Genomic DNA, 18,016 nt, shown 5'->3' with positions numbered 1-18,016 from the left:
CACCTGCACAGACTAGCCACTGAGGGACCCTGGACCCAGTATCACTCCCTCACCTGCTCCAGCAGACAGAACCCTCACAACTTTGCCCTGGCGAGGAAAGTGCCCAAATTTCTGGAGCCCAAAACAGGGTCTGTTCCAGAAATTAGGTTGCTTCTGTCTTTCCTGAAGCTGTGTAGCTTCTGTGGTCCACACTCTCGCCAGTGCAGACTGGAGCCTAAGCGAACTGGAGCAAAGATGGCTCTCCTGCCAGCTCAGGCCTTAAGACTCCTCCTGGGTGGACACCCCTCCTCGGGCGGGAAAGGCACTGGATGTCTGGAGCCAGAAATGGGATCTTTCCCAGAAGCTGTGTCGCTTCTGCAGGCTGCCCTCTCCCTGGCAGTGCACTCAAAACAGTTCTTTTATAATTCAAGTTTTTTTTTTTCTTTTTTAGTTATTTTGCTTTTATATTTGTGTTTCCATATCAAGCTGAAAATTGTCTTTTTAAGAGCTATGAATCATTGTGTTGGCCATACAATCATTGCTCAGGTTAACACTCAAGCTTTCTCAGAGTCTAGAATTAATTAAAGTAGATCGTACTAATGGGAGTTCAACAGTTGCCCACGCTGGTCATTTCATGTTGTCCAGCAAAAAGGGCTTATTTAAGGAAAAATAAACAAAATTGCACCTTTCTCAAGCTGTTTTTAAAAAAATCTCTTTTCTTCTCTCTTTCATAAATTATTTTCATTATTAGTTGTTTGCAAGTGTTGAATTCTTCTTCTTCTTAAAAGGACACTTCTTTAGATATCTCTGGAGATAGTAAGAATGCAAGCTAAATGTAAAAATATTAAATAATTCATAAATAAGCCATTAGGCATGAGAATAATGGGTATGAACAATAAATGTTGCAGTACTTCATAGCAAGATTTAGCATGAATAGATCAATGTGAGGACTGAGGGAAGGAGAACCTGTATCAGGCGTGTAATCATTCAGAACGAAGAACATTCTAGATAGTTAAAACAAACAGAGCGAAGCTACAAACACTAGACAGGAAGATTGAGGAAAGTATGGAGAGTTGGGGATCTCTGTGTGGTGTGAATTCAGAGTCGTGGAAAGTGTGATTCCAAGGTCCAGAGGTAGACACCGAGTGGGAGCTCCAGTGAAGTGCAGAATCTCAGGGCTTGTCCTAGACCCACCCAATCAAAACCCACGCTCGAACAATTCCTGTCGTTTCATGTGTACACCAATGACTCAGAAACACTGTTAGGTGATTGGTTCCCAAATGCTAGCCAGCTAGCAAACCAGGATCATTGTGGCTAAATAAAAATGTTGCAAGTGCTGATTGCTAAAGATAGAAATGCCTAGCACCCTCCCCTGGAGGTTTTTATTTAGTAACTTGAAGCCCAGTGCTTGGAACCAGTTTTCTCAGGTAATTAAAATGCACCATTGCCTGGGGCCCAGAACAAGCTCTCCCAACCCTGATCTGATCTGGTCCTAGGTCAATGCCTACCAACCTATGTCACACATTAGACTCACTTGGAGAGTTCTAAAACTTTGCTAGCTGGGCCCCAGTCAGAGAAACTGATCAGAACTGTGTGGGACTCAGGAATCTGTTTTTTAATGCTTCTCAGGTCATTTGCTTTATGGGGTCATGAGGACTGAGAAATACCACTTCCTCTTACATAAGTAGGTGAGATGGGGAGAAAAGAAGAGGGCCATGGGAACGTACGACTTCTTAAGTAGAGGAGATGTGTATGGGAAGATTACTTAGAGTACTTCTGTTGTGATGTTCGAGGTAGATATGGTGGCATGAGAGGAAGAGTGTAGAAACCTCTTGTAAGAATGTAATTGAAAACCCGGGAAACAGAAGTTAAAACACATGGGACTTTAGTGTACATGCAGCTGAAATGAGTGCCAGAGAAGAGATTATAGTAGAAGTGATGGTGAAGAAAATATGACTTTAGACACCAAGGAAGAAATGTGTTGATTAGGAAGAGAAAAAAATGTAGTCATGTGTACATGGTTATTTAAGGACAGAGAACCTCCTCCTCACATAAGATGAAGCCAGAGAAGAAAATGCAGATGGAAAATGAGACCTGTAATTTCTCTTTTGTAGATTGAACTAATAGAAAGGAATTTCATGAATTCTCCTTAACTGATGGGAATACTTGTCAGAAGGTGGGATGGAGTGGAAGAGATGGCTCAGCGGTTAAAAGTCCTGGACTCAGGCTGACTTCCTAGAACCCACATCCGACATCTCACACCTGGCTTACATTTCCCCACGGTTCTTCCCTACAAGGCTGGGTTTTGCTTTCTTTCTCAGACGGGACTCTCATGAAGTGAAATAGGTTTATCTGCTGTAATCTTGCACTGGTATATTCATACCTGGTGATTCAGCTATAATTGGATTCCTCCTTAGTCTGTTTGGGGCTGACTTTAGACTTCGGCTGAACTTGAGGATTATGAGTGCAGTCACATCTCCTTCAGCACCTTCACCGCAGCCCCTTGTCTTCCATCTGATGCTGAATTTTATCGCTGGGGTGGCTTCCTTCTAAGACCTTGTATATTATCTACACAATGGCTTCTGGGAAAATCCTGACATGGAGATTTTGCTTTCCGTGTAAATGAAAGTTATTTGAAAAGTTGTCAAACTCTTAGCCTGGGTTAGAAAATTCAATTTTAAGATACTCTCTCTTTTTTCTCTTTAATTTTCTTTTGTTTTTCTCTTCCCCTACTCCCTCCTTCCCTTCTCCCCCCCATTCCCCTGTGTGTGTGTGTGTGTGTGTGTGTGTGTGTGTGTGTGTGTGTGTGTGTGTAGGGGGCAGGTTGTATCTGCAGAGGACAGAAGTGTTTGTCAGATCCCTTGAAGTTGAACTTTAGAGTTGTGGTGGTGGTTGTGAACTGCCTGGCGTTAGTGCTGAGATACAAACTCAGGTTGTCTGGAAGATCTAGTTTTATTCTTAACCACTGAGATATATCTTTCCAGCCCCACAGGCAGTTTTAGAAGTTAAACACTAATAGTGTTCTATCTCTTTTAAATATAGCACTTTAAATCCTCTGTGTGATAGTGTATCTCCTCAATATTTCCCCTTGGCTTATAATAATTAAAATTCTTAAGACATGATCCTTTATAGAGAGGATTTGTTGATTCCTGGTGTACACGAAGCATCTTAAGATTTTGGGCTAAATTTATTACATGGGTCATCCTGGATTCCCTGGGTTCCCAGGCTTCAGTCCTATATTCTGAGAAGAGCTTCAAGGCTCTCCTCAGAAAGCACAGAGAAAAACTTTGGTGAGGGGACACACACTGACTGTGCGTGTGTGAGCGTGTGAGTGAGTGTGTGAGTGTGAGTGTGTGAGTGTGTGTGAGTGTGTGTGTATGTGTGAGTGTGTGTGTGTGCATGTGTGTGTATCCAATACACACTAGAGATTGAACCCAGAGTTTCATGAATCGTAAGCAGGTATCCCCCATCCCCATATTTGATAGAAACAAACCCATAGTAACATTTAACTGCAGAAGATAAGACAATTTATATGCTGTGAACAGCCACGGATTCTAATTATTACAAGGGTAGCCAGGCTATTTTGACTTAAATAATGTCTTCTTTTGGACAGGAGGATTCAGGGTTTCATACTGTCCTTGAACATCTGATTCTTCTTCCCTATCTTTCAAAGGCTAGGACCACAGACCAGGACCACTAATCCCTGCTTGTAATAGGTCTTAATATCACTTAAGGCAAGTCTGTCATTCTTCTGCTGTATTTCCACCAAAATATTTGCAAAATGTTTGTGTCACTTTGATTTTTCATATACAATTTAGCTTCTGGTTGTCAATCCATAAAACATTCATTACCTATTTGGCTAGTATCTTATCTGTTTTATAGGTATAGATGGTCAGAATGAGATTTTTTTTTTTTGAGACAGGGTTTCTCTGTATAGCCCTGGCTGTCCTGGAACTCACTTTGTAGACCAGGCTGGCCTCGAACTCAGAAATCTGCCTGCTTCTGCCTCCCGAGTGCTGGGATTAAAGGTGTGCACCACCACACCTTTTAGTCTTCTTTAGTGAATTTTATAGAGTTTTGGATCTTTCATGTATCCTATGTTAAGTTTATATGTATGTGTCTTATATTTTTGATGTTATCTCTTAAAATTGTATATTTCAACCATTTACTGTTAGTGTGTTGAAATACTTTGGCACATTATATGCAACTAACTTTAATAACTACCTATAGTTTCTTGTAGAATGTTGTAGACAGTTATAGCCCTTGAAAATAATGTCAGTTTTGTATATCTATTGTCTTTATTTCTTCTTGACTTCTTCATGGTTATAAAGAGATAGGATATGTACTTGTATCTGAATTTAGTTTAACAGGTACCTCTAATCATTCATTATTAGTTATGATTTTAGCTGGCAGTCAATAGTGTGGAGGTTGTCTTTGATCTAAGAGAGTAATCTAATATCTGGTATAAAACAGGTGCTTATTAAATAATTGCTGATTTAAATGCTGTTGTTCTCTGTAATTCATAGACATATGTTAAGTAAGAGCATCTCTGTCAGGCATAAAAAAAAATCTTAGAGTTATTTGCCTAAACTCAGTGTTATTAGAAACTGCAATCTGGTGCAACACAGTGAATTATCCAGAGGAGGTGTCAAGTTGAATATTTAAGAACCTTTCAAATCTCTGTCATATGCAAAAAGGAATTACTCCACTATTGGGGATAACAGATTTATCGTAGAATCGCTCTTTTTAAACGTCTGTTAATGCCAGACCCCTGGGTATGAGCACTGAAATGTTCAACATGTCATCTGGAAGCTAGGCTTCTCAGTGTCTGCCATCATAGACTGGGACTGGGCATAAGGAAGGGAGGTTCCACCACATTTGTAGTTTTCCTTGTGTGGATTGTAAGAGTGCACAGTTTAGACCACCCCAACTTTAAAGTCTCAGTTTCCTCCGGTGAGAGTGTAGACATAGGTTAGTTAGATTCCCTGTTCACATTTGTGGGGCTGTGTTCATGATGCCAACTGCTCTGATATCTCAGGGGGTTAACATCTCCTTCTGTCACGGACCCCCGAACTCTGACCAGCAGAGACGGGGAAGAACGACACAAATGCCAAGGCAGGTTCCAAACAGATTTCTTCTTTATCTCCCGGAACAGCTTTTATCCTTTCCCTCTCACAAACAGCTTTCTCTAACCCTCTCCCTGCTCCAACCAACCCCAACTCAACACTGCAACTCTTGCTCCAACTCTCGCCCACCTGAACTGTTTATAGCCTGCCCCCCCCCCCCCCCCAGCACTCTATCGCCTCCCTCTGGGGCACATCCTGTTTTTTCCCAGCTCCTTCCCAGCCTGGGGTGCATCCTGTTTTCAGTCCTCTGACCTGATCCCTTCCCCCTCTCCTGGATCCGTCAGAGTTCAGCCAGGGAGGCCAGTGATAGTCCAGTAACACAGCAGGCAGACAATCCACACAGGCTCAGCAGCTCAGGTTCTTACAAACAGGGACCACGGGGCTTGGCACACACGCTCCCCACATCCTTCCACATCATTTGGGATGCTGGTGGGATTCACTTCCTTGCAGCTCTAGGAGTGAAGACTTGTTTTCTCACTAGCTGCTCTGAGCATCACAGTGAACAGAGGAATACCACCTCTCTGTAGACACTTGATTAGCATCCTGTCTCCCTCCCTCCTAAGCCAGCTAGGGGGCATTCTGCCTTTAAGGGATTGCTTGATTAGATTAGGACCACCTGAAGTAATTGACTTAAAAGAAATGAAAACCCACCATGCTTGCTGACAGGAGTCTGGTATGGCTGTTCCCTGAGATGTTCTACCAGCACCTGACCAATACAGCCAACCATCAGACTGAGTCTGGGGACCACAATGAAAGAGCTAGGGGAAGGACTGAAGGAGCTGAAGGGGTTTGCAACCCCATAGGAAGAACAATATCAACTAGCTGGACAACCTAGAGCTCCCAGGGACTAAACTACCAACCAAAGAGCACACATGGAGAGACCCATGGCTCCAGATACATATATAGCAGAGGATGGCCTTATCTGACATCAGTGGGAGGGGAGGGAAGCTTGATGCCCCAGTGTAGGGGGATGCTACAGTGGTGAGGTGAGAGTGGGTAAGTGGGTGAAGGAGCAAAGAGGCAAGGGAGATGGAGGAGGGGAGATAGAATAGGGGTTTGGTGAAGGGGGATATCATTTGAAATGTGAATGAATAGAATGATTAATAATCATTCACAATTTAATCCACCACAAAATAATCCACCACAATTTATTTTTATTAGTTTATATTGTGTGTGTCTGTGTGGGGCTATGCACACATGTGTAGTACCTGCAGATGTCAGAGGCATTATATCCCCTGGAGCTGGTGGTATGGTTGGCTGGGAGCTGCCCAATGGGAGCCAAACTCAGGTCCTCTGTTGGGCAGCCAGAACTCTGAGCTGAGGGGACAGACATCTTGCCAGCCCCCTGACTTTTGATTTAATCAAAGCCAGGTGGATGAAGGCCTTGAGCTTACCTGCACAATTTATATATTAACCATATGATATAAAGATGACTTCCTTTAAATCTCATGTGCAGCCTATCTGCCCACATACAGGAGTGTGCATCCCAGCGGATAGAAGTCAGTGGAGCCTGCCATCGCTCCCACTGACTACATGCAGAACCCGGACTGATTGTCCTCTCCTCTATCAAGTGTTTCCTCCGAGTTGTCTGACATCATCTCAAATGCTAAATGCTACAAACCGACACCTTGCTTCTCAGGTACACCTAGAGACATTGTTCAGGGCAGAAGTTGGATAATTTAATGGATTTTTAATCAAGAAGTTTCTGGTTTCCACTGACTTTAACCTGCTAGGTTTCAGCTATATTCAAAGTCTTACATCTACAGTGGAAGGGGCAGGGGAGACAGAGACTTGGGAGGGGAGAAAGAAAGGGACAGAGGGAGACACAGAGACACAGAGACAGAGAGAGAAGAAACCACATTCATAATGTATTTCACAAGTTACCCCCAAACTTTACTATTTACCAACTTGCTGTTAGTGATAGGTCTAGCTAATACCTTATTATTTACATAATTGAATATTTAAAGTGCTTAATGGGACTGGAGAGATGGCTCAGCGGTTAAGAGCACTGACTACTCTTCCAGAGGTCCTGAGTTCAATTCCCAACAACCACATGGTAGCTCACAACCATCTGTCATGGGATCTGATACCCTCTTCTTGTGTGTGTCTGAAGACAGCTACAGTGTGCTGTAAATAAATAGTGTAAATAAATAAATAATATTTAAAAAAAATAAAGTGCTTAATGGTTCCTGCAGTGTCAGGAGAAAATGTCCAGAGCTTTTACTGTTATCCCTCAGAGGTGCGTTGATTGGTAACGCCTATTTACAGTAGCCGCTTGCAGTCCGACACAGTGTGAACTCATATGTCATATGGCCCTGATTCATGGGTAGCCTTCTGCAGTCCATAAGGAGTGAGTTCACATGTTGTACTTGCCGTATGTGTGGACAGATAAGCTAGGCTGGCTCCCTCCTAAATGATACAGGGTCAATTGATAGAGCTAGGAATTCCATCTGGGACCTTCTATACCAAGCTCTGTCATGCAGTTGCTTCTCAACCTTAGAAATGAGAAGAAATGAAAGCTTGCCGATAGGCTTCAAACTTTCCTAAAATAAGAGAGACAGAATTTGGAGATGTACGGCCTCATTATATGCCACTCTAAGCTGACTCCCAAGCATGAATCTGCCCTTGTCCTGCAGATTTATAAATAATTCTTTTTGAATTGATCTTATTTTTTACTATGCCCCATCACTTGTAATTTAGCATATGTTCCTTGTCGGCTTTGTGCTCTCCTTGGATTTTTATGAGGCCATAGATCTCCTTATTTATAGGAAGCAGCAAATGGAAAACATGCCTGTTAACAGATTTATTCAAGGGCTTCACAGTTGCCTGCTCTCATGTTATTCCTTAATCACATTTCATTGTCTGGAGGCAAATATTCTAACAAAAGAATGATGATAATATCCAGAATGGAAATATTCATGAGGCTTGGTGATGTCTGAGGATATTCTTCCGTGCAAGCAGCTTTGGGTAAGTTGACAGGCGTGATGGGAGATGCTATACAAACAATAGGTATAAGGTAATGTTTAAAAAAAAAATTGAAATGTCTATTCTCTCTCTCTCTCTCTCTCTCTCTCTCTCTCTCTCTCTCTCTCCCTCCATTGCTCTGTGTGTGTGTGTGTTCGTTCTTTCCTTCATACCTCTTTCTTTCTGGCTAGGTCTTGTTAAAATAGGCCCATAGAGCCTCAAAAATCATGATTATTCTATTTCTACTTCCGTACCCAGCTTTTAAAATTAAAGTATCCCGAATAACAAAATAGACACATTACATATTCAAATAGGTCTCAAGAATGTCCACTAAGAAAATAATTTTCCTTCTGATTTGTCACTAGTTTGGTGGTTAATGGTAAAAATTTGAAGATTAGGATTTTTTTCTAAAATGGGAACTCTATTGTCTAGTGACTGAAAAGGTAACCTGAACGTGTAGGAATAAGAATATGTGTAGGGCAGAGAGATGGCTCAGAGGTTAGGAACGATTACTGATTTTCCAAAGGACCTGAGTTCAACCCTCAGCGTCTACACTGGGTAGCTTACAAGTACTTGTAACTATAGCTCTAGTGGATCTGGTGCCCTTTTCTGGCCTCCGTGGGTGTGTTTGCATTGTGCACCTATAGGTACACACACACACACACACACACACACACACACACACACACAGACTTGCATGCATGCACCCTCGAACAGCATGTATGCATAGCTGTAACGTATTTAATAAAGAGTGCATGGGAAACAGCAGGCAGACACTCAGAAGAAAACCAGGCACTCTTTCCAGCCAAGCATCACGCTTGGACTGACACACCACGAATGACTGACAGTGATGAGCCATGTTTCTGGGAAGTGTCTACCCGGTTTTCCATAGGCTTGTCAGCCATTCCTTTCACGTCTCTGTGATCAAAATTCCAGAGACAACTTGAGGGGGCAAAGCTTTGACTTGGCTCACAGCTTTGGTGGACTTCAGTTTCTCATAGTGGGAAATGGAAGGCAGAGAGAGGGTAGTTCACCATGATGGGAATGGATGATGGAGACTGTCCATATCAGGGTAGACCTCTAAGCATAGTGAGAAGCTACAACCATGGCTGGATGTTCAAAAGCCTGTCCCAGTTGAGCTACTTAGGCCAAATGAGCCATACCTCCTAAGAATTCCATAGTTTTCCAAAATAATGCCACCAGTTGGAAACAGAGAGCTCAAAATGACCGTGACATACATTTTAGATTCAAACCATACAATTCTTCCCCTGGCCTCTAAAGTCTCTTACCAGTTTTAATGCTGCGTGTCTTAGACAGGGTTTCTATTCCTGCACAAAACATCATAACCAAGGAGCAAGTTGGGGAGGAAAGGGTTGATTCAGTTTATATTTCCACATTGCTGTTGATCACCAAAAGAAGTCAGGACTGGAACTCAAGCAGGTCAGGAAGCAGGAGTTGATGCAGAGGACATGGAGGGATGTTCTTTACTGGCTTGCTTCCCCTGTCTTGCTCAGCCTGCTCTCTTATAGAACTAAGGAGTACCAGCCTAGGGATGGCACCACCTGCAGTGGGCCCTCCCTCCTTGACCACTAATTGAGAAGATGCCCCACAGCTGGATCTCATGGAGGCATTTCCTCAACTAAAGCTCCTTTCTCTGTGATAACTCTAGCCTGTTTCAAGTTGACACATAAAACCAGCCAGTACACTGCTCAAAGTTAAAATCTCTTCTGTAACTAAGAGTAACCCATCTTTTTTAAAGGCAGGGTCTCACTCTGTAGCTCGGACATGCCTGGAGCTCACTATATAGACCAAGCTGGCTGTGAACTCATAAAGATTTGCCCATTTCTGCTTCCCAAATTCTGGGATTAAAGGTGTACCCTAACATTTAACCATATAAATGAAAGTTTAGAAATCAAGCCGAACCTGAGCTGGAGACTCGCTGGCTGGCTTTCACAGGCTGGAAAATTTCTATGTCAGCTGCTGGAGAGGAAGAGATGTCAACATTGTGAACCCTATAATCTATGACAGCTTACCTGCCAGGTATGATGTGCGACTTGTGTAATAGCACAGATGTTACGGGTATAACAGATATCGGTGTATCTGATTGGATCTGAAGCCCACTCCATGGGGAAAGTTAATTCACACTTTGTACTATAAACCTGGCCAAATTCCCATGGAAGGGGAAGTCATAGACTCCTGTACCCAAATACTGTAGTTTAGCCAAATGAACTTCATTTCAGTATGTTTATACCTATAAGCCAGGGCTACTCTTAGCTTTAATCAGAGAATCCTGTTTCCAGTGAATGGAGGTGAGTGTAGAAATTTATGACTGTATAAGGTGCTGAGAATAAGTCACACACACACACACACACACACACACACACACACACACACACANCACACACACACACACACACACACACACACACACACACACACATACACACACACACACACACACACACACACACACACGGCCTTTACATTCTTTTGTCTAAGTCATTGTGGAAAAGGAGCAGAAAAAAAAAGTAAGATCCAGGAAAGAGAAATGAGCATGACAGGGTGCCATCTCTGCCCTTTCCTGGGCCGGGCACAGTCACTGCAACTGCAAACTGAGCACCTGCAATGCCTGCACTGAGTCTGCACAATAATGGGTCTGGCAAAAGCCAGGCATGGGTGGAGGAGGTACTGTAGAGGCTCTACCCTTCACTGCTGAACTGTTGCTACATTTAAGGGACATGGCAGCAGTGTCAGTGGTAGGGATGGGGGTGGATATTCACTTCAGTTGTATACCTACTGAAGTCCACCAGGTTCAATCCAATGGCCACATAGATTGCCGTGGTTAAATGAAGTGATTCACAAAACAAATCTAAAGATCTTCAGTTTGGGAAAGGGAGAAGTAGGACTCCATAAGTGGGAGATAAGAGTTGATGGGAGGGAAGTAATGCTTATATGTGTGTATGAAATCATCATAAACAAACAATAACACAAGAAAAACCTGCTTGCAAAGCTTGGCTTGGCTGACAAGCAGGAACTTATATTTTAGGAGAGTTAGTACCATTCTCCTAATGATCCTAGAAGTGGTTCTATGTGATTTAAGTGTGCTGATGTGGCTCAAGCTGAACATAGGCTTTCCTATGGGAGATCTGAGGTTTTGGGGTATACCAGACAGAAGGTGTCTACATGACTAGCCCACAGTCAAAACTTACTGCACCAAGTCTCTACTGAGCTTCTCAGACACACATTTCATACTTGTCCTAATTCAGGAACTAGGTACATTCTGTTTGGCTCCACCTAAAGAGGAGTCCTGGAAGCATATACTTGGTTTTCTCTCACTTCCTTTTGTTGAGGTTGCATTGTATCCTCTCGCTATAATACATTTGCAGTGTGACTGCAAAAAAAGAGAAAGTTACAGAACTGTGATGTGGCGTAGCCAACAGTAAACATGTTTGTTATATAAAGAATGAAGAGGAGGAAAGTGTGGGCAAAAGCAAGTCCCAAACATGGGAGAGAAGACTTTAAATATTGTGACGCTATGTCTATCATTTGGGTCACGTGGTCACATCATCGGCCTTCCCAGTAGGCTCGAGGAACTCTGCCTTGTGGGTTGCTGTAAGAAACCCATGTTACCTCCTACTGAGGCTGGTTCTGCTCAGAGCCTGCACCTTTTCTCCTCACATATTTCATGCTGCTAGCATCTTGGACATTCTGGTGTCTCTACTTCACCTCAGGCTTGCCCTCACAGCTTTACACACATATCTTATAGGGGGTGCCCTGAAATGATTCCAAACCTAGCTACACATTGCCTGATCTCATAGATTTCTCCTTAAAAAACAAAACAAAACAAAAAACAAAAAACAAAAAACAAAAAACAAAAAACAAACTGTCTTGGTAGAAGCCTCCATAACCTCTTAACTCTAACACTATTCATGGCTACAGACCAGGGGAACATAAGCATGGCAGTTGTGCTGCTAACTGAGGCAGTAGTTATCTTCTCTCATCTTCGACTGCAGCAGTTTCTTGAGAGCTTGAAAGAATAAACCTGGGAGAAGCTTTTGCAGGTATGCCTGTAAGATTAGAAAAGCCAAGGGGTACTCCATTTTTACTTTTATTTTTATTAGATATTTTCTTCATTTACATTTCAAATGCTATCCCCGAAGCCCCCTATCCCCTCCCCCCTGTTCTGCTCCCCAACCCACCCACTCCTGCTTCCTGGCCCTGGCATTCCCCTGTACTGGGGCATATGATCTTCACAATACCAAGGGTTATTTTTTATTTTTTTGGATTCTCTATTTTTAAAGGGAAGTCTGTCAGGCTAGTTTGCAGCTTTATACCTCAGAGCCCTAATTCCAGAAATGCCCTCAAGGACTCTTTCCTACCGTCCCAGTGTAAACTGCTTGATGCATCTCTAATGTGTTATCCTTTTATATGATTACATTCACTGTCTTAACCTGTCAACGAGCATCTTTTCTATCTGCAGTGCTCATTTCTCACACCATTCTGGACTGCTTTAGCTTCTGATGCTTGCGGTGGGCCTGGCAGTAGGCAGCCGGCAGGAGCTGTGCCCCGGTCTGAACACTGTGCTCTTTTGAAATATCCTGAGCCATGTTAATATTAGTCCATTAATATTTAATTCAGTCTCATTCAAAGTTTTAGGTTATTGGCAAAATATTGACAAATCCATTGAATCATCTATAGCCAAAATGAATTAAGATCTTACTGTCTGCATTTTGATTGGCATTCTGGTCTGAATGCCCAACCGACATGTCCATTACTGTCTGTTTGTAATCTTTTTTTGGTTTTCACAACTCTACATTTACACATTTCCCCCTAATTTTGCCTACGAGCAAGCTCCTCAGGACTAGGAACCATGTGGTCATACTTAGTCTCAGCAGCAAACCTTCTCCTGGTACCAGTGTTCCGTGTTAGTTACGTTCACATCAGTGAAACAAAAATATCCAACAGAAACAACTCATGGGAAGAGGAAATTATTTTGGCACATGGTTTCAGAGAACTTCAGCCCACAAGGGCAGGAAAGGCATGGCAGACCGTCTCAGCTCAGGGCAGCCTTAACCTGTGATGGAAGTTGTTCACATTACAGAAGACTAGAAGGCAAAGGCTGAGGTCAGAACAGGGGGCTTGCTTGCTTATGACTGTCAAAGGTGCAACACCCGTGAGCTACAGCTGCCAATGAGAGCTCAACTCCCAAAGGTTCCAGACCATTCCAAAATAGTGCTGTCTCTTGGGTACCAAGTGTCCCACACATGAGCCTGTGGGAGGAGCCTTGTGTTCAAATGGTAGCAAGCATAATTCATTCTGTGGTCTTCACTTGTGCCTATTTCTTAGCTATGGTTTGGAAGACAGCTTGCCACTATAGAATTAAGAGGCATGGTGGCTTGAACTGCACACCTCCAAAAGATATGGTGACATCCACACTTTGGAATTAATGAATGTGATCTTATTGGAGACCTCTTTGCAGATTTCATCAGGTAAAATGAAGTTATACTGGATTGAGGGAGACACTACATCCAATGATTAGAGCCATTAGTAGGTCATGTGAAGACACAGCAACTCCCAGGAAGAAGACCATGCAATAGAAAAGAGAAAGATTGTAGCAATGCTGTTTAAGGGCAAGGAATGCCAATGGTTGCCAACAAACATCAGAATCTTGGAGAGGAACTCAGAGCAGAGTCTCCTGTAGAGCTCCCGGAGGAAGCTGATTTGATTTTGGAGTTCTAGCCGGTCAAATGCTAGGATTAAAAGTATGTGCCATTATATACCTGTGCTAGGCATTTTAATCTCTTTGGAATCAGTCCATACAGTTAGTTGGTGGCACTTGGTGGTGATATGACAAATGCATGATTTTCAATCCCCATCAACCAAGAGCATCAAAATAAGCTCATGTTTATGGATAACATAAACATGATGGATAACACTGTCATGCTTTAAGCCGTTATCAGCACCCAGCTTTTTGGTAAAAATAATAGTCTATAGTGGATTTAAATATCTTAACTCTACACATTATTATATTACTCCACTTTTGTGCTGAGTCTGATGTGAAGAAAGAAGAATGTAAGTGACTTAGATACTTGAGTAAGATGTGGGATAGAGACTGGAAAGAAAGTCCACAAAATTTCAGGGGGATGCTTTGCTGCTCACGGTTTTAGAGTTTCAACCGGTTTAGATATTATTCTAAATTATTTGCACATAGTAAAGGATATGTTATTACACCTTGAACCTACCATAACTAAGATTTAGGCACAGTGCTTTGTGGACCTCCTTCAGTTTTGAAGAATATAGTCATTGCCCTAAAAATACTGCATTGAACCACTTATGAGGTGACTTGATGGTTGTCAGTTTTGAATGAGAACTATACAAAACTTTAAGTAGGTCCATGATTGTGAGGCATGTAGACCATGCCACCAAAGGAACCAGAATGGAACTGGTGTAGTAGACCATGCTCAAACCCCAGAAATCTCAAAACTTGAGACCAGTAGGAGTACAACTAGCTCCATCCCTTTTTCTGTGCCTGCCTTGGAGCAAGCACACAGGCAAGCCCCAATCAGGTGGTTGAAAGCAGTCAGTCACAGGCACTCAGCAACTGGAATACCTCTCCATGCTAATGAGGCATCTCAGTAACCTTAGCCTTCAGCCAATGACCTTTTCCCTGCTTGGATAATATCACTCCCTTTTCCCAAACTATATAACCTTTGGTTCATCCCAAATGAAAGGTATGCGTTCAAACCTACCCCAAATAAAGAAATATGAGCAAGCTAAGATCATCTCAGAGAGCTTCTTCATTAAAGATCATCCAAAAAAGGCCTTCACCTGAAAGATCCACAACACTAAGACTCTCCAAGAAGTGGCCCTCCATCCCCCAACCAGACTGGAATCCTGCCCTTTTCTGATCCTGCTTCACCTCTCCTGGACTGGTGGGCAGCAGTGTCTGACACCCTGAAGAGAACTGGTGGCCCTCGGACGACACCTGTTCTGGACTTCTCCCTATTCTCTTGAGCCAGTACCAGTAGTGTCTGATTACCCCGAGAGGAGAGCCAGAACCTGGAACCATGTACGGTGTGAACTTTGAATCTTGAGTAGACTCAATGTAGAGGTAGACAAGGACTCCATATAGTATTTGGGAAGCACAAGACAAGTCTTTATTATGGACGGTTAAGATTTTGGAACAAGACTGTGTGTTACAAAACTAGAAGCCACTAATGATACACCACTGAGAATGCTAGAAAAGAGAGAGAGAGAGAGAGAGAGAGAGAGAGAGAGAGAGAGAGAGAGAGAGAGAGAGAGNGAGAGAGAGAGAGAGAGAGAGAGAGAGAGAGAGAGAGAGAGAGAGAGAGAGACCGAGAGCAAGTGTGAGTGCACCGAGTGATCAGATGATTGTTATAGTCTGCTGGATTGCTAAGTTTGGAAGAGCATAGTGACCATTCATTGTAAAATAAAAAAGGTCTATTGGGACCCAAAGAATTTGAAGTGGTGCACCAAGTTATTTCAATAGAACTGATATTACTTATTTTTCCACTTCACAGGAAATTATTCCAAAGATTGGTTTACTTCATCTGTGGTATCAAACGTTGGTGGCTAACTTGCTGTGCTCCTTCTGAGGTAGCCCCGAAGAACACTGGAGGTGGGATACTCCCAGGCATCAGAAGTATGAACTTTAGAACGATTTGTTATTATCTACGCAAGAGAACTGGGATGAAGTAACAGTATGCTTCCCAGAGGGTGACTTACAGCTTGGATTAGAGGGACTAGATTGGGTAACACTTTAGGATGGAGGGCCAGAACAACTATGAAAGAGGGATAGGCCAGATCTTTGAGTGCATGTGGTTCTTTCTTGTGTTTTTGCCTGTTGCTATGATCCAACCCAGAACAAAGCCAGGTAGATAGAAAGACTGTCTGGTGGAAGTCGCGTCCTGTGTTCAGCCATATAGTGCTTACACAATAAGTTGATAGATCAGCAATGGTCGTAGAGATGCAGACAGTATAATACATCCTTTGCCATGGCTAGTCTAGCTACTGTGATGTTTAACACTGGATTTGTCAAAGAGCAGTGCTAAACTCCTGTCTTGTTATTACACCTCAAGGAGATCATCCCTTGGCAGCAAGTATCAACCCTTAACTTCAATCTTCATGCTTCCTTCCATCTTGGTTTGAATTAATATTTTCTCTAAATATGAAAGCCCTTCCCTACTAAAGAATAGGGCTTCTGTGCTACCACCATACTTATAAAACTTAAGATTTACAAAAGCAATAATGTATGATACCATCCAAAATTCAGCGAATGGTTTTATAAAGATGTACAAGTTAGAGTGTGGTTAAAAAGTCATTTGGAGCCTGTATTTTTATAATACCACATAGAAACAAGCAAACAAATGATTAAAGTTTTGATGAGGATTGACCAATGCCCTTCACTATCACTTCAACCACTGATGATTAGTACTGTTCTCATGGTCAAGAAAATCCTGAACCAGGAACCAAGATAGGAAGCAGAACTGGTCCATTTCACCTTCACTCCCTGAGGTGCAGCTAGAGAACTCTTGTCTTCTTCTCTTGACTGTTTAGCTTAGCTCTATTGGAAGAGTACTTTTACTTAGCTGTGGAGAGCTTTTGGAGCTGATTCTAGAAACTTGTCAGGAATTTGACTCTGGGTCAGGACACGGAAGTAGGCTTCAGGTAGGAATTCAGTACATGGAAGTAAGCTCAGTCAGGAATCTGATTTTGGACTACAAAATGTAGGCTTCAGGCAAGAATATGACTTTGGGCTAGGACGGGAAAGTAGGCTCAGATATCTTGGTCATCCTGATAAGCCCCTAGGAACTGATTACTGGATTTTGTTTATTACCTTGCTTGTTCCTTGACTATTTTTTAGTGCTTTGTTTGTTCCTTAACCTAGAACTGATCTTATTATCTGCATGTCATTAAAATGGTATAAAAGCAGATGGGGAAAAGATAAACTTGCTTCAGCCTCAGAACTGGCTGGGGTCATGCTATAGTGTTGTCTAATTGCCTTTTTTCTTTTTAATTCTCCCTCCCTCCCTCACTGGAGAACCTGTTGACTGACTGAGCTGGCTTGGTCACTTAGGGTTATAGAACGAGTCCATTGAGCTTGGAGTTCTGAGTTAAAAGAGTTAAAGAGTACCTCTAGCATTGTTTGGGTTCTTCATGCCTGCAGACAAGCAGTAAAAGAAGGGTGTTACTATATTCATGTTGAAATGAGCCTAATTGTTGAACTCTTGCTATGTTCATTGCTTTTCAACTTCCAGTAATAGAGTCAAAGTAGCAATTAGTGTCCATAGTGAAGCATAATAATATATAGTCAAATTTATAACAAGTATCATAATATAGTCAAATTGATATTAAGCTTATGTCAAATAAATTTGTAGGGCAGGGAAAGCAACTAGAATAAGTATTCTTTTGTTGTTTTTCTGATAGACGGTGGATAACGTTCCAAGATGTTTTCTTTTGGAGACAACTATACTGAATTTCATTGAAAGGAAATTTGTAGTAAGAAGAAACAAATTTCTCACATTTCCAAATTCCAATAAGCAGTTTGGGCTTAAGTTTAATTCTTTCTGTATTTATGTTTCTGAAATTAAAAATATATGAATTCAAATAAAAAATATCTTTTGGTGTTCACTATGGAGAACATTTGGTATTTGGTATTCATAAAAATATAATTATTTTCACTTGAGCAACAAATGACTAATTATTGAGTGTTTGTTAATAAATGAGAAACTGGGACATAGGAAAATTGAGTTGCCTTCATGGAGACAGAGATGTGGTACTTTTTTAAAAAAAGAAATTTTAACTCATGACTCTGGTTCTAAAATAAATACTTATATTTTGATTATTTTTGAGTAAGACAAGCTTATAAAAAATTCTTAAAATGGTTGGGAAGCTCTAAATAAAAGGACTTTATGTTCATTCTGCTA

At 42.0% G+C, this 18,016-nt stretch overlaps 1 long non-coding RNA gene across 1 annotated transcript in view; it reads left to right on the top strand.

Annotated features, from left to right (window-relative positions):
- Positions 1-17,804, top strand: part of LOC115063634 — a 31,662-nt gene extending 13,858 nt beyond the window's left edge. Inside the window, exons 2-3 of the long non-coding RNA XR_003843495.1 lie at positions 15,611-15,708; positions 17,517-17,804. This is a non-coding gene — a long non-coding RNA (uncharacterized LOC115063634). The remainder of the gene's footprint in view (positions 1-15,610; positions 15,709-17,516) is intronic.
- The last annotated feature ends 212 nt before the right edge of the window (positions 17,805-18,016 follow it).

The sequence above is a fragment of the Mus pahari genome, chromosome 3 (assembly GCF_900095145.1).
Source record: "Mus pahari chromosome 3, PAHARI_EIJ_v1.1, whole genome shotgun sequence".
Classification (NCBI taxonomy): domain Eukaryota; kingdom Metazoa; phylum Chordata; class Mammalia; order Rodentia; family Muridae; genus Mus; species Mus pahari.
Note: the sequence above shows the minus strand (reverse complement) of the source record. Positions and strands in the feature narration are given on the sequence as shown.